Source organism: Abrus precatorius, unplaced genomic scaffold (genome assembly GCF_003935025.1).
Source record: "Abrus precatorius isolate BTA unplaced genomic scaffold, Abrus_2018 Scaffold11, whole genome shotgun sequence".
Lineage (NCBI taxonomy): Eukaryota > Viridiplantae > Streptophyta > Magnoliopsida > Fabales > Fabaceae > Abrus > Abrus precatorius.
This window is the reverse complement of record NW_020874303.1, coordinates 6,685,346-6,701,950: the sequence shown is the minus strand read 5'-3', so window position 1 is coordinate 6,701,950 and position 16,605 is coordinate 6,685,346. Positions and strand designations below refer to the sequence as shown.

Sequence of the window (16,605 nt, the reverse complement as noted above, 5' to 3'; positions counted from 1 at the left end):
AGTCAAATCATCATACAGTTTTCATGAGCTAGGGATGCATCAATAACTATATTAGTCCAATCAAACTAAGAATTCTAAGTAGTAGGAATAAGGGTATTCATTCTCACACTACAGTGCAGAATTTATGGTAACTAAAGGTTATAAACATCTTAGAACCTTCATGCAGGGCATCTCTTCTAACATAGTAACACGGTATAGCGTTCTGCAATTGGATACTCCTTTGATGTAATAACCTACGTGCAGTGGAGTGCCAAAATTTTCTTCCTTGATGCAGACAAGTATATATGTAATACAGTGTGAAAAATATTCTTGTTAATATGAAAGAAATTGTGCGTATGATTGAGTGCAGGAATTATTTAGTTTCAACACAAAATTTGTATGTGATTAAGTGCAGAAAAATACCCTCTTTGATGCAAAGTGTGTAGATGCAATGGTGTGGAGAAAATGCTCTTTTTGGTGTAGGATTGCATATGTGGCAGGATGCAGAAAATAGATCCTTTGATGCAAAATTTGGTATGCAACAAGTACTGAAAAATATATCCTTTCTTGGCAAAACTGCGTATATGCGAAACGCAAAAAATGCAAGTTTGTTAAGTCATTGGATGTAAGAAAAAGTTAGGCAACAGGGTGCAGCAAGTAGAATGAAGTAAAGTTTTAAACATCTCATTCTTTGATATATTCTGAATTTGGTTTTTCTTGAATAGTTTGTGCATAATTTCCTAAGATTCACTAAGTTCACTTATATACAATTCATAACACAACCGCAACATAGCCATTATAAATTGGGCAGAACTCAGTTCATTAAATTAAACTGTCCAGTAGAGTAGATTGTAGTAGAATGCAAAATAATGTTTCTTGATAAGAAAATAGTCATGCAGCAGAATTTTTGAAGTAGAATGCATTATGCAAGATAATAGATTCTGTTGGTTGGTTCGGATTTCTTTTGGAGTAATTTTGATATTTCACATTCAATCAATTTATTTACTCCTCATTTCTTTCATTCATTTTTAACCCTTTTTTTTTCTTCTTTTTGCTATTTTCCACTCATATATTTGCACATATTTTCTTTCTTTTTGCACATAAGAAATGTAGAGGAGAATTCTACGGTTAATTCAACAATCCAATTGATTCATAAACTCAAGGTCATAAAAAATATTTTATATAATTTAATGCAAAGGACAAAAAAAAATCAATAAAGCTCAAAGTAGGTAAATAGTTGTATCTCAAATGTGCTGGAGGCCAAGAATAAAAATCTTATTATGCCTTAGTCATATTAAAACATGCAATCAAAAAGAGTAGTCTCAAGTCAGTTACAAGTCAAGTTTTAAAGTACAAATCCTAAAGGGATAATCACACAAAACAATAAAGAAAAGGGTATAATTAATAAAATTAGGATAAAAATCTTCTTTAAGGCTCAAAACTCACATTTGTGAGTTAAAGTTTAATGTAGAGCAGAAAATTAAAGAACTTAGCTAATTATTAGCTTCCAAATAAAAATCTTATTTCAATAATAATCACTTAACATGCTTCTCTGTTTAAGAAAATTAGGTTTTTTGAAGATAGGAATTTCAAATTATCATAAAAAGGGGCATAGACATTGACTTAAGTACATGCAATAACAATCATATTATTGAAAATTCCCTCGTACTTGGAGCAAAACATCATCCGCAATATTTGGAATAATTAAATGTATGCAGAAAGATCAATTAAGATGGAAAGAACTTGATAAGTCTGTTGAAAGTTCCTATTTGAGAGCTTTGGATTAGTTTTCCTTGAGCACATTAGCCTCTGGTGGAGCAGCATGGTTGTGCTGACTCTTGTGCTCATAGTATAAAACAATTTTTTTTTCTATTGCGATGTCATGTACAGTCGTGTATATTTCCAAGCACGATCGTGCTTATTGCAAAAGGTCCAGAAAAGTGCATGGTTATTGATCAACTTGACACCTTTGAGCTTCTAGTATACTTATTCTTCATCCTAAATAATTAATAAATAAAATAAATATAAAGTATGTAAAGAAAGACAGCTAAAAAGGAAATAAACGGTACATGCTTATTCTTCACCCTACATCACACCTCTTTGTCGACAATCACACACATTCAACAACAATCAATTTTACCTTGAGATTCTCATTCCTCACCACAGATCCAAAGGTCAAATCTACAACACATAGAACAACTCAGCAAGAATACAATACCTTTAACATTTCCATTGGGGTAGAATGGTAATAAGTTGATTTATGCTCAGCCTGTGTGGATATGAAAGGGGGAGAATTTCTGTGTTATTAATTTTGCATCTCTAATCTGCATTATATATTCTGAAATCTGCAGTTTGCATCTAAAAAATCAGCATTCTGTATTCTGCAACCCTACATGCCACTGCATACTTATTTGGAACTGAGAAATCATTCTACATATTACCCATTCATCTTGTTGTTGCTTTTGATCTTAAGAGCCTCTCTTGCATTTTTTTGCATTTTGTACCCTGCACCCTGATACCCAACTGTTTTTGCATCAAATGACTTGTTATGTTGCATTTATTTGCATTCTGTATATACATGTTTTTGCCCCAACAAAGAATATTTTTCAATACTCGTTGCATACCAAATTCTGCATCCAAGGAGCTATTTTCTGCATCCTATCACATATGCATTTCTACACCAAAGTAGTCTTTTCTGCACGCCATTGCATCCACTTGTTTTTGCATCAAAGAGGGCATTTTTCTGCACTTAATTGCATACAAAATTCTGCATTAAAGGAGCTGTTTTTCTGCAACCTATCATACAAACAATTATGTATTAAAGGAGTATTTTCTACACCCTATTGCATATATATTTTTCAGCATTAAGGAAGGAATTTTTTGCTCTCCATCGCATATATAGGGTTACTGCATCAAGGGAGTATCTTTCTGTGCTCTGCTGTATGTATGTTCTGCATTAGAGAGAGTGTTCATTTGCATGATACTGCACCTTGTTTCTATATTAGAAGAGATGCCCTTCGTGAAAGTCCTAAGATGTTTACAACCTTTAGTTAATGTGAATTCTGCTTTGCTACGTGAAAATGAATGCCCTTTTTCCTTTCACTTGTATGATGCTCTCGGTTTGATTGGACTAATGTAGTTACGTGATGCATTCCTAGCTCATGAAATCTGCATGATGATTTGACTGTGTATATGTTTTCTCCTACTTGATGTATGATTGTTGAATGTGTTTATTATGTAGTGTTTGTGCAAGATATGATTTAGTTAGTTAATTATGTTGAATTGTATGCTAATGCATAACGTGTCTTGGCTAACTGATTATGCAGAATATGTTTGGAATAATTGATCATGCAGAATATATTTTGATTAAATGATTATACAGGATGTGTATCTTGTGCAGAGTTTGTTTAGTTGCCAAGTTATACAAAATGTGTTTTAGCTAGTGAATAATGCAGAATATTATTAACCTCTGAAACCATTAACTGAATTGTGAGTCTGTGTGTATGTATATATATAGATCTCTTTACCTTATGCTTTGTCGCAGGAGCATATTTCCTAAGAGATCTACCTATGTAAGTGCAAAGTTTGGCAGCTTCAAGAAGCCAAGGAGGCATTACTTTGGTGCACTTATGAATGGATATGGATGCATGGCCCTTATTGTGTCGAGTATACTAGGAACATGTATTTAATCTTGCGTGTATAATATCTTCAAGTTTCTATATGTATTACTTTGGTTCAATCATTTTGACACCATTGAAATACAAATTATTGAAATGTGTGTTATACTAAGTGAAAGTTCAAGTCTATGTATACTTTCATTTATGCATGAGATTGCAAGTGTCAAGTTGGCGTTTGTGTTAATAAACCAATTTTAGAATGCTCTAAATAAGGGAAGATTGTTGGAATTTTAGAGTATTTACATAAAAGAATGTAGAGAAAGGAAGTACTTACTTAGTTCAGTCTTTTAAAGGGGAAACTGGAGTCCAAAACAAGCTTGTGATAGCTTGTTAGAAAGCTGATATTAACTAGAATGTAGAAACATGATTAGGAAACATTTTCTACATATGGATTTTCCAGAAATTGAAAGAAAGTTGCTGCTGCATGCAATATTAGAAAAAACATTGTACATGTTTCAGTTTTGAATTTTGCTGCAGCCTGAGTTTTAGATCAAAAAAGTAGGGGAAATGACCTCCAAGTTGAGTTTTGCAAAAGGGGTTTGAAAGCTTAAAGATTACAGGAATGTGCTTAAAATAAATTTTTAGACATGCAAAAGGTACAAAATAACAATTTTACATGGATGTGTTTCTACTGTCACAGAAAGTTTGACATATTTGAGACACTTAGGTCATGCATGCGGTTGAATGATCAAATGGACTCCAAACAGTACAAAAGATGGATTGATGGAAAGGTTATGTCATAAGGAACACAAGAATGTGAATGCATGCTAATAAATTAGATGCAAGTGGTTCAAAAAGAAGACTTTTGCCGCTGTCAACAAAGAAAAAAAGTAATTCTAAGTAAGACATTGGGCTTGAAAATCTAAGATTACCTAGAATACATGGGTGAAGTTATAAAAATCACTCCAAGTACAAATTTATCTAGAATTTGAGGGAAAGTTTCTGTAATGATCAATTTTTCAGAAATCGGTTATGCAGAATTGTAACTTGAGCAATTCTTGAGTTTTTGGTCAAAAGTGGGGAATTTGTTATCCAAATCTAATTACGCAAAAAGATTTTGAAAGATGGCATTCTAAGGGTTGTGGAAATGTGTTCAAAATGATTTTTCATGGTTGAGTGAATGTTTAAAAATGCAAGTGTTAGATGTCCTAGAGTCGTCAGATTTAAGACTCAATCTCTGGGGTAATAGGCAATATTTCATTTATCTTTTGTGAAGGGAAATGAGCAGTATTCAGCTGATTTTTTTTTTTGTTTTCATTCTGCATTACACCAGGGAGACTACAAGGTGTAAATTTGGGTGCTTAAGTAACGTGAATGGCTCAGCCTTTGGGTGTTTGTTAGGTGCATTATGATTTTTTTAGATTCCTAAATATTGGGAGTAATATCTGTGAGTGAAAGAGGAAAAGTTAGCTTAGAGAAAATCTAGAGCACGAGATTCCTAGAGAGAAATTAATATTGGATGAAATGGACCTAATGAATAGTTATCTTTCCTTATTCCAATACCGAGATTTCGTGGCATAATTTTACTTGGTAATTATGACCTTGAGTAATGGAATATATCAATTGAGAGAAATGATGAATTGTTGTGGAATAGGCATAAGTTCCATCCTCTTCACACATCCTATAAACGAACAACTTTAAATAGTTCAGTATTTCTATTGTTATGAAATATATCTAAATTAATTGAAGTAGGACAACACAATCATTTATATAGTTAAATCTCCAAAAATATTTTATATTCATGAATAGCAAATAAATATTTTGGTGAGCATAATTAGTTTGCTATAATAAAATCAATTATACTTAGAAATTATGGTTAAAAGAATTATCTCCAATGTTTTCACAATTATTGATGAAATAAATATTGGCAGAAAAATTAAAATACTTAAATAATTATTCTTAGTTTTATAGATACTCATTCTCTTAAATATTGAGGATATGCATATTTGTTCTTATACAAATTTGTTTCCTAGATAAATATCATGCTTGACAAAACAAGATTTATCAACCTTTTCTAAGAAAATATTAATTTATTTAACATAGTTATAACTAAAGTGTAGGGAAAAGTTTATAATTAAGTAAAATAATATTTATTATTTCATTCTTTTTAAAAAATCAAACTTATATTTATACTTTCAAAAACCATGTCAATTAGTTTATAGGAATAAAGCCATTATTGCTATTAACTCCCTTTCCTAGATGGCCACAAAAATGAGGATGTTATTAAACATTGACTGTGGTATATTTTTTATTTAATTTAAGTATTAATGATTTATATTATAAATACACGTTCCGCTGGGTAGTGTAAACACATGTATTCATTCTATCTCTCTGGTTTCTCTTTCTTCTCAACACAAACCATCATCAATAACAAAAAGTCATGAAATTGGACAAGTAAAACAAGAAGAATAAAACAAGCAGGAACATACGTAGCACAATCTCTAGTTGATTTTGTCATTCTTCCTATAATGCTTCAAACAGCAAAAATGAGAAATATAAAAGATTAAAGCTTACATGTTTTTCAACCACAACAAATGAAAAGGAATCAAGCAAAAAGATAAAATGGTAAAATATGACATAAGCAATTTAAACTAAATATGAATATAAATGAAAGTAAAATATGCGAGTTCTTACAGCCACGTATAAAGCTTGCACCAAGAAGTTGTCCCTACTGCAATTAGTTATTCAGCAAGGGAGAAAGGAGATTGTTAAGCCATACTGAAGACACAAGGAAACAACAAGTCTGACTGACACTATGAGGATATTATGACACAACAAGTCTGCTATAAGCATTGCAAAAAACTCAGTCCACCATGATAGGACAAAACATGTGAAAACTGACCGACACACTACTAAAGACAAAACATGTAAAGACTGACTGACACTTTACTAAAGAGAAAATTGACCATGATATTTTAAGTGTTGATCATGCTCCATCATGCAGGCAAACAGCATCAATCTGAGTACGATAAACATCTACCACCCAAATTGAGGGGGAGTTTGAATATGAGCACAATCATGAACATATCAATCAGACTCATTTGATTCTAATTTGTATAGCTCCTTAGAAATTAATGTAAATGGAATATTCCTAGTCATTTTCTTATTTAGGTACACTATAGGGAGAAGAATTATTTTCCTAAATTTTCAAGGCTAGATTTAGATTAGTGCACACTTTTGTCCCCTTGTATTCTAATTATACCTCTTTTGTATCCTTGTTTTAAAGGGAAGTTCAGAAACATACTTAAGGTGCTTCTCAGGTTCAAGTCCCTAGACCATGCACTCAATACAAGTTGTATGTCTCAACAAGAGTTGTACATCTTAACAACTCAACCCATGCACTCAACAGTTCCAGCAAGAGTAGCAACCAAAACATAATGTAGAAACAATGTGAGTAAAAAGATATGCATAATCACATATTGACTATTTATAATGGCAACAAAGTAAATTACAAAAAGTACTTATAATAACAACATGATCAGTCTACTTTATTATTTTGAAACTCATTTTAAAATTTGGTTTTGGTATTAAAGTGGTTTTAAATCCGATAGTTTTTAAGTCTAGTGTTTTAGGCAAAAGCAATCTTCAATCCTGTTTTAAATTCAATTTTTAAGGTTGAACAAATTTTAAATTTGGATTTTTTAGGCAATAAAAGTTTTCACAAAAATGCTTATGAAATTAAGAAAAAACCACACTTCAAATGACATAAATTTCATTAACTCAAACCCAAACCTGTTTTCCCAACAGCAAATGCTCCCTCCACGTAAATACAATCATTATCAGAAGCCTGCAATGACATAATTGCACAACTAAGATATGTTTGGATTTCCATTCGTAATCCCTAAATCCATGCTGAATTGAATGCTCCACAGATTAGCTTATGGGTTGAAGAAGCACACATCACCAATAATTCCAACATAGGACTTCCCCGGCTAAAATGACATAAATTTCATTAACTCAAACCCAAAAGTGGCTACTATTCCATCTAAGATTGAGCAGGTCAACCAGTTACAAGAGCAAAGAGATGAGATTTTGAAGGAATTGCGGAACAACTTGTGTAAAGCTCAAGATCAAATAGATTGCAGGCAAATAAACATAGACATAATGTTGTTTTTCAAGTGGGTGATTGGGTATTCTTGAAATTACAACCCTATAGACAGAGATCTTTAGCTAAAAGGCCTAATGCTAAGTTGAGTCCCAGCTTTTATGGGCCTTATCAGATTATGGAGAAAATTGGGCAGGTAGCTTACAGACTGCAGCTCCCAGAAAACAGTTGTATACATCCGGTTTTTCATGTATCACTCCTTATAAAAGCCATTCATCCGACTACCACAGCGCAGCCTCTACCCCATATGTTGTCTGTAGAGTATGAACTGGAAGTAAGTCCTGACAAGCTGTTGGAGACCTGCCAGACTGTGGCAGGTGAAACAGAAGTCCTTATTAAGAGGAAACAGCTGCCAGATCATGAGAATAGCTGGGAATCAGCTAGTACCATTCAAGATGCTTTCCCTGACTTTCACCTTGAGGACAAGATGGCTCTTTTAGAGGAGAGGGAGGAGAGGGGTATTGATAGATTCAAACATGTATATACTAGGAGAAAGAAGACTAGTCAGAAAATAAAAGTGTAAATAACCAATTCTGTTAATAATGGACAGCTGGCTCTGTTAGTCAATAAATAAGAGCATAAAGATAGATAGGGGAAGTTTTTTCAGTTGGAATCGAATATACTGGTCTGGAATTTTGCAACAATTCTTCCTATTCCTAATCTGTACCACATTAGTGTAGCATTGGGGATTAGGTTCAGCAATAAAGAACAGTCTTTCATACTCAGTTCAACGTTGGGTTCTATCATAACTATCAATTATTCAAATACACACTTTATTAAAAACAACTCTTTACTACCAAAGAGATGAAAGCAAAAGGGGATGCTCTTGAGAAGCACCTTGATTCCCAATCTAATAATGATAAAATTACACAACTTATGTTACTATCTACATTTAAACTTAACACATCAAAAGGTTAGCCTGAAGCCAAGGTTCGTAATGAATTTTATAACTCCTTGCAAATGCTTAATTTGATCTATCTTCATCAAGCATCACTCTGAAATAACAAATATCAAGACCAATAATAAAAGTATAATATTAAAACAGAGTTGGATGCTAGTTACAAACATGCAAACACAATTTTCTACGTTAAGAAATTCTAGAGAGGCCTCTGCTGTAAGAGAATAAGATAACAATAGCGCATAAGTCAATCTAGTGTACTAAGAATGATTCCTGGCCTTCCTCTATAGTAAGAATTGGTTATTGCCCTGAACCTTTCCTACACAGCAACGACAAATGTAATGTTATATTAAGTGAATATGCACCTTAAATTTGTCATCTTGGTCAATGAACAAACTAATCAACATAAAGAAGCTCATATATAGTTAACCACCATATAAATTAGGGAGTAATAAGCTCAAATACACCAATTTGTTTAAATATACAGATTACTAACATAAAAGCCTAGTTGAGTAATTCCTAATACATATTTATTAAGTATTAACACCAATCAGCTGCTTCAGAAATATGTGAAACTGCAGGAATTACAATACCTTTTCGGCCTTGGGGGTGATTGCCAATTGTCAGATCTGATTTTGCGGTGAACGAGCTCCCTCCAATGGCCAAAGGACCACCTTGGTCAGACCATGTCTGGAGCCTCTAGGGTTTCAACATTTGAAAACCTCAAGCCCAAGCTCCCAGGAGCAGGTTCCCAATGAGTCCCCTATTCACACTTTGCCCGATGCAATCTGATTCAGCAGAATGCTAGTAGAATGAGCCATTAGGTTTGGCGTCCAAGGTGTTTTATTCATGGCTTCAACACATTATGTGGTTTGGCTTCAATGGAGAGCTTTGCCTATGCCTGACAACATTAAGACCAGTTTGCTTTTTATTCCAAATGAGGATATCTGTAACCTGGTCTACAAGTTCTAGACTTGTAGGTGATGTATCTCAGCCACCCATTGAAGCAAATATATATACAATGCTAATAACTTGATGTTGTACAGGTACACTACATCTCTCGTGGTGTACCTTATATGCCACCATCTTTTCATCTCTAAATGAATGCCAATTCTCATTTGTATTGTTTTTTGGGTAAAATCTCGCCTTGTGATTGTCCATGTGCAAAAATCAAGAAAATGTTGGAGGATGGAATTTGAGCCTGAAAGAGGTCAAATGTTGCTTTGTATGCATACATACTAAGGGCTGTTCTTCCTGTTAGCGTCTTTACTATAAAATTTGTATCTATGTTGTGCCAGAACTAATAAGAACTTTTCTGCAACCTCTCTTTCCTTCATTCCAGTGAATTTAAGCTGTAGGATGTTCTGATGCTTGCATGTAATAGCAGAATGGAACTCAATTTTGATAATGATTAGTGCTTTTACATTATAGTGTCTTATACAAGATCGCAGAAGATATGGTGTTAAATGCATTGCATTGATAATGCACATGTCTATACCAGGTTATACTATTTTATGAGGACTTACCATCACCTCTTGTGGTAAGTACAATGCATAGAAGTATAGAGTGACAAGTTTTCACCAAACGTTCAGTCTAAATTGATGAGAAGATATCTTTTCTCAGGTGAGGATGAAGGTTGGTTAGAATACAATGTGCCATCAAGATTTAGGAATAAAACTAATGGACAAGCTTTTTCAGTTAAAACAAGCTCAGTAGTTACGTGATCAGAATTTTAGAGTAGTTTTATGTAACTGAAGATGAATCTTGATTACACAACAATTTGTACTTGATATGTTGCCAAATACAATGAAGGGGGAAAAAAGTTAAAAAGGAGAGTTGCCTGAAAGATCTTAAGGTCAACTCTACAAGTTCAGATAAGGAACAAAAAGCCAAGAAGCAACAAAATTAAAAATTGAAACAATATAGGGTAACAAAACAATAATACATTGATTCGCCTATTTATTCACATTTTAAAAAATCCACAAATTTTGACATGATTATCAGTTCTCAAACTCAACTATAGTCATGAACTTAAATTGTTATGTTAGCCTTCCAAAACAGAAACGCAGAAGGGCAACAGATAAAAAGCATTAGAATATAAAAAATTGAAAATCAGTCACAGAATGTCAGGGTCACTCACTCGAGCTTAGCTACATTCTAGGACTTGGCATACTATAAAGCTTTGAAAACTGAAGCATAGTTATGGTGACGAATAATCATGACAAGGATGAATATGTTGGCTGCTAGAAAAAGTAAGCTTGCCATCCAAAGCTGTAAGAAGACATTTTTACCCTTGAACTCAAGCAGGTAGCCCCACATCAACCAATGGGTCTGAGCTCCAATCCACAGAAGAATGCAAGATAATCCATCCCATCTAAGTTTCATTTTACTCCAAGGGAGTATTAGAGGCAATAAGCAAAAGAACCAAACAAAATACTGTGCAGTAATCACCTGCAAAATACACAGAAATCAGATCTGCTAAAATATAAGCATCTTGACTTAAAGGGTCATTACCAAAAGGAGCTCCAATACAGATAAGATTATGCTTGAAATAAGCAATCTACTTTACTGAATTCTATATATAAGAACTTTAGTTAAATGTAATGGAAATATGCCATACTACAGGAAATTTAAGCATTTTATTAAATACTTGACAAACTTTATTGAATGCCACAAATGCCACAGTCTGCACAAATAGACAAAATGACAAATCCTGTGCAAAAGCAGAAGACAAGAACCAACTGAACCAAAAATTGTGGCAAAAAGGAGATAAGCTTTTCCAACACTGAAGTATTTCATCCCATAACGAAGATATATGTGATAGAAATAGATAGAGAAGTTGTGCCTTGGATCTGTACGATTAAGATGGTACAACTGTGCTTCATGGAGGAACTCCCACTCATACAAACAGAAGACAGACCAGTACAATTGTGAGTGTGTTTTTAAATAGATTATGTAATATATGCCAGCCATTCCCATCTTTGGGTCTCTGTTCCTGAACAGCATTCCAGTTCCTCAGAACAGGTTTCTGATTAGATGGGAAGAAGTTCGGATCAAGAACCAGGATAATAGGAATGGAATAAATTATAGGATAAATCCTGAAATGAACTTATTGCAGAGAAAATGGTCACTTAAAATCCAAAAAAAAAAAAAAAAACAAAACAAAAATTTCTTTAATATCCCAACTCTAAAAATTTGAATACTTATTATGCCTTTTGTACCATCACCTGAAGGATAGAGTAAATTTCTTTTTCCCTTTTTGTTACTTTGTTTCAATACAAATAGATTCTGGTAACAAACATGTGCACTTATATATACCAAACCACAAATTTGTTAAAATTGACTTTGCTGATTTTCCAAACAGCAGTTTACCACTCTGCACTTATAATTAAAGCATGCATATTTATGCCACTGCTACACATAGTCCATGGATATGAACGTTTTATATGAACACAACACAAGCATGTGCTGAAATTACATTCAAAAACTTGATCATACCTGAAGATGAAAAGAGAAATTTTCCCCAGGATCGATGGATGAACGAATTTGGAATGAGAAGAAAGGCAAGCAAGGGGGAATAGCGATACGTGGTTCGCTTCTAAGGGGAATCACCCAATGCCATTAAAGCAGCAGCATCAGAAAACACAAGGTAATCAACATCGGTGTATCTAACTTCCATATGAGCATCTTGCCACTCTCCATATACAATCAAAATAACACGAAAAATGGCAGAGAATAGAAGCAGTGAACGAATATCTAAGAATCCCATTGCTGAAAGTGAAATGTAACAATAAAACAAATAGTCAGTTTCACAATCACAATTGCCTCAAGAAAGCATAATTTGGATACGTGCTTTATTTTTTCAGTTAATACACAATATTAGACTCTTAATTTAAGGGCTGTCTTATTTTCAACATAATTTATTTCCCTTTTTCTATTCAAATTTAAAATATTTTTCGATAATAATAATGACAAGAACATGAAATAAATCAATGGTGAAATTGCCATCTAAGGTGTCCGCAGGGAATGGCTTTAGCAATTGTTCATATAATGAAATGAATGATAGCAAACACCAACTTCAGTTACTACTTATACGCCTAATTGATGCAATCTTAGATCTGGAAACTTTAAACAAATAAATTAAAGAGAAACACAGAAATTTACGAACAAATAGTGTTTGGAAACAGAGTCAACAGCTTCAGTTAGAGTGACGCAAAACCTGAGATGAAGAGGAAGCACGGTGTGGATTCAGTTCGGTTATTGGAATAACCTGAGATGGAGAGTGAGGTCTCTCGAATTACCTCAGGTTATTGGAATTTTGTAACAATTCTTCCTATTCCTAATCTGTACCACATTGGTGTAGCATTGGGGATTAGGTTCAGCAATAAAAAGCAGTCTTTCATACTCAGTTCAACATTGGGTTCTATCAGTTTGGATTCCCATTCGTAATCCCCAAATCCATGCTGAATTGAATGCTCGATAGATTAGCTTATGGGTTGAAGAAGCACGTATTATCCTTTTTTCAACGGGCATCCAAACATGCTCTAAGATTATTTATTATTCCATTGCAAGAATTGTTTCGTAGTAAAAGATAAAATACAAGGAAGCAAATTTTAAAATTACAATGTTGTCTATATCTTTGGAAGGGATGTTCAGCACAGTTTGTTTTGCACCCTGCACATCACCAATAATTCCAAGATAGGACTTCCCCGGCTGCCTGCAATCACAATGAAACCTTGATTGAATGTACCAGATTTGACCCAAAAAAGAAAGGTTAAACATAGAATCACCTGTAACTGCAAGCAATTAAGTTTCTTTGTTTATAACTTTGTAAGAGACTTAATGACAACATATTGTTTGGCAAAATATGCATACAACATCTAGTTAATTTCAACACTGAGATTGAAACCTTTAATAACTTTCATGCTGCCTTATAAGCATCAGGATTCTGCAACTGGTTAGTTTCTTTTGGCAATTAACAGAAGCATGCACTTCTGGAATCTGAAAAGCATGTTTATTTCCCCACCAAAGCTATACCATCCTGCCACTCATTTGAAATACAAATATAACTATTGCAATGATCATGGATAAACTAATTAAGATTAGTTTTGCAGTAGCAACCCACTGGTTCATAGATTCAACTCTACAAGTCCATTCCTCTAAACTACTGTTGAGTTTTATACAATAAACTGCAATTTAAGCTTTCCAGGAAAATATGGCATATAATACATGTAAATGCAAGGATATGAACTCAGGACAAATGCTATAATTCAAGGGAAGATATCAACAGAATAAGAAAAAAAAAGCCAATCACACAACTCTTCGTGTGCGGGCTTGACAATGTACAAAAGAAGTGAGAAAGAATCAATTTAATTGCATAAATTCCTATCCCATATATTGTGGGGAGAAATAAAAAGAATATATATACCAATTATGTTAGAAAAGCAGAACAAAAGAATGACTACAGACAGTTTCTTGTGGGTTATCCAAACTACTCATGCTATTGCACAAGAACTCCATTATTTCATAGCGAACTAAACAAATCCATGAATTCAGACTGTAAAGGGGTTTAACGTAAAGATAAATATTTATAAATAACTAAGTAATGAATCAACTATTAATAATAGAAAAGAAGGTAGACAATGTCACACTCTCAGCAAAACAATTTTTTTCAAGGATATAATAAGTTAAATGACAAATGTCTACAAAAGTGTAGTAAATATGCAAGAACTTATTTGATTTGAACATGAACAAATTTGGGGTAAGGGTGCATCTCCTTCCCTGAAACATTTGTATTAATCAGTACATATAGATATATTAAAAGAATAACTTATTATATGTTTATAATAATTTGATTGAAAAATTCATCTTATAATAGACATTTTTCACTTTCATATACACAGTTTTAAGAAAAAGATAAAAGTATACTCACCAAAATGAATGTCTAAGACTGTCTAATAAGTTTATTTCCAATTTCCTTTCCTTTCGCACCAAAAGGAAATTTCATAATATTGTCAAATTCTGAATCAACTAAGCACCGTTGTCAAACAAAACGCACAATTGCAATGAATGCCAAGGCCATGGAGACGTTTCAGGCACTGTAGCAGCATATATAATTCAAAACCTGAATCAAATCATCTGACTTAAGGAGCACTAAATCTATAAAAGCAAGAGTCAATAAATTCGTTAGCACCACCGCAAATAAAAAATTAAAGCAAATATTTAGATCAAAATTGTTTTATTTTATTCACTAAAAAATGAATGAATGAGAGGAAGCTTATTTCTGAATGCTAAGAAGTGAATCCCACCCTGCGTCGACCTAAACTTACTGCCACATAACAATGGAGAAGAATAAGGGTAGCTTGGAAAAAGTTGAAATTACAAGGTAATATGTACCTCATAACAAACAACAGGTGATCGAAACAACTTTCAGCACAGCAGAAACATCACAAACTTGGGTCACTATTATCACAAATGAGGGTGATAATAACTCAGTAATTGGTTTTGATTTAAAATTAGTTTTAAATACGGTTTTGGTTCAAACCAGTTTTAAATCCAGTGTTTTACGCAAAATTGGTTATAAATCCAGTTTCAAATCTGATTTATGAGCCAAAACAAATATTAAATCCAATCTTAAATTTTCCTTTTTAAGGCAATACAAGTTTTCAAAAAATTGTTAGTGAAATTAATAAATAGTCACAATTCAAATAACATAAAGAGTTGTATGTCTCAACAACTCAAACTCTGCACTCAACAATTCCAGCAAGAGTAGCACTAGCAACCAAAAACAAAATGCAGAAACAATGTGAGTACATATACAGGCATTATCACATAATGACTATTAAAGGTGGCAACAAAGTAAATTATAAAAGGAACTTAGATATTAACAAAACAATCAATCTGATTTCATATTTCCTAAAAGTTATCCCTAATACTTGGATAGATTTTGAGATACAACCAAAAGCAGACATTCACATAGGTGCTTGAACAACAGCGTAGAGAGTCCAACGGTGTATGAAGCTTACCACCGGTTGAGAGATTGTAACCCAAACAGTTTATGCATTTAACGTTGAATAACACAAGGCTGCTTCTTTTTCCTGCAAGTAAATGAGAAAGCATCAACAAATGCTGACATAATATAATAATTCAAGACTGCAAAAGACACTAGCAGAAGGGTTCTGCAACTGGTTACCTTCTTTGGAAAACAAGAGGAGCGTGCACTTGTGGAATCTGAAATAGAATCAGCTGTCAAGCAACTAAGTTTATCTGTTATAACTGCATAAGAGCCTTAATTTCAAAACGTGGAACGCACTAAGAAGCAAAGACTATGCTACTTCACGGTTGAGTTTTGAGGCCTCTGCTGCGTTGTGCACGGGCTTGGGACTGGAGCGGGGACTGAATTACTAAAAGAGAGGGAAAGATGTTCCAACGGTCAAATATTCCTTGTTTTTTATCCTATTACTTTAGACACCAATAAAAAAAATTATATTTCAAGAATTTTTATAATTTCTTATATATATATATATATATTAAGAATTTGTATAGTATTTCTTTTTATATATTGTGTAAAAATTTATGTTTAATATTTTTGATAGAGAAAGAAATTGAATGTGAAAACACACTATTGCACATCATCAAATTGCACCTCTTTGAAAATCAGGTTGTGAATAAGATAATTTATAATGGGAATCAAATAATTATAACCCAAACAGTTTATGCATTTAACGTTGAATAACACAAGGCTGCTTGTTTTTCCTGCAAGCAAATGAGAAAACATCAACAAATGCTGACATAATATAATAAACCTGAACATGTCAAATCTGCATAAGATCATCAAAGAAACTAAGCAATGACTTTCTTTTCTTCAGACAGTTAGGGGACTTTATTGATTTTATTCTTTTATCAATTTTCAGTTTACTGTGTTATGCTAACAAAGCTAACATTAC

General features: G+C 33.2%; 1 pseudogene; it reads right to left on the bottom strand.

Annotated features, from left to right (window-relative positions):
* Positions 1-10,341: 10,341 nt before the first annotated feature.
* On the bottom strand, positions 10,342-12,912 carry LOC113855540 (annotated as a pseudogene).
* Between the last annotated feature and the right edge of the window lie 3,693 nt (positions 12,913-16,605).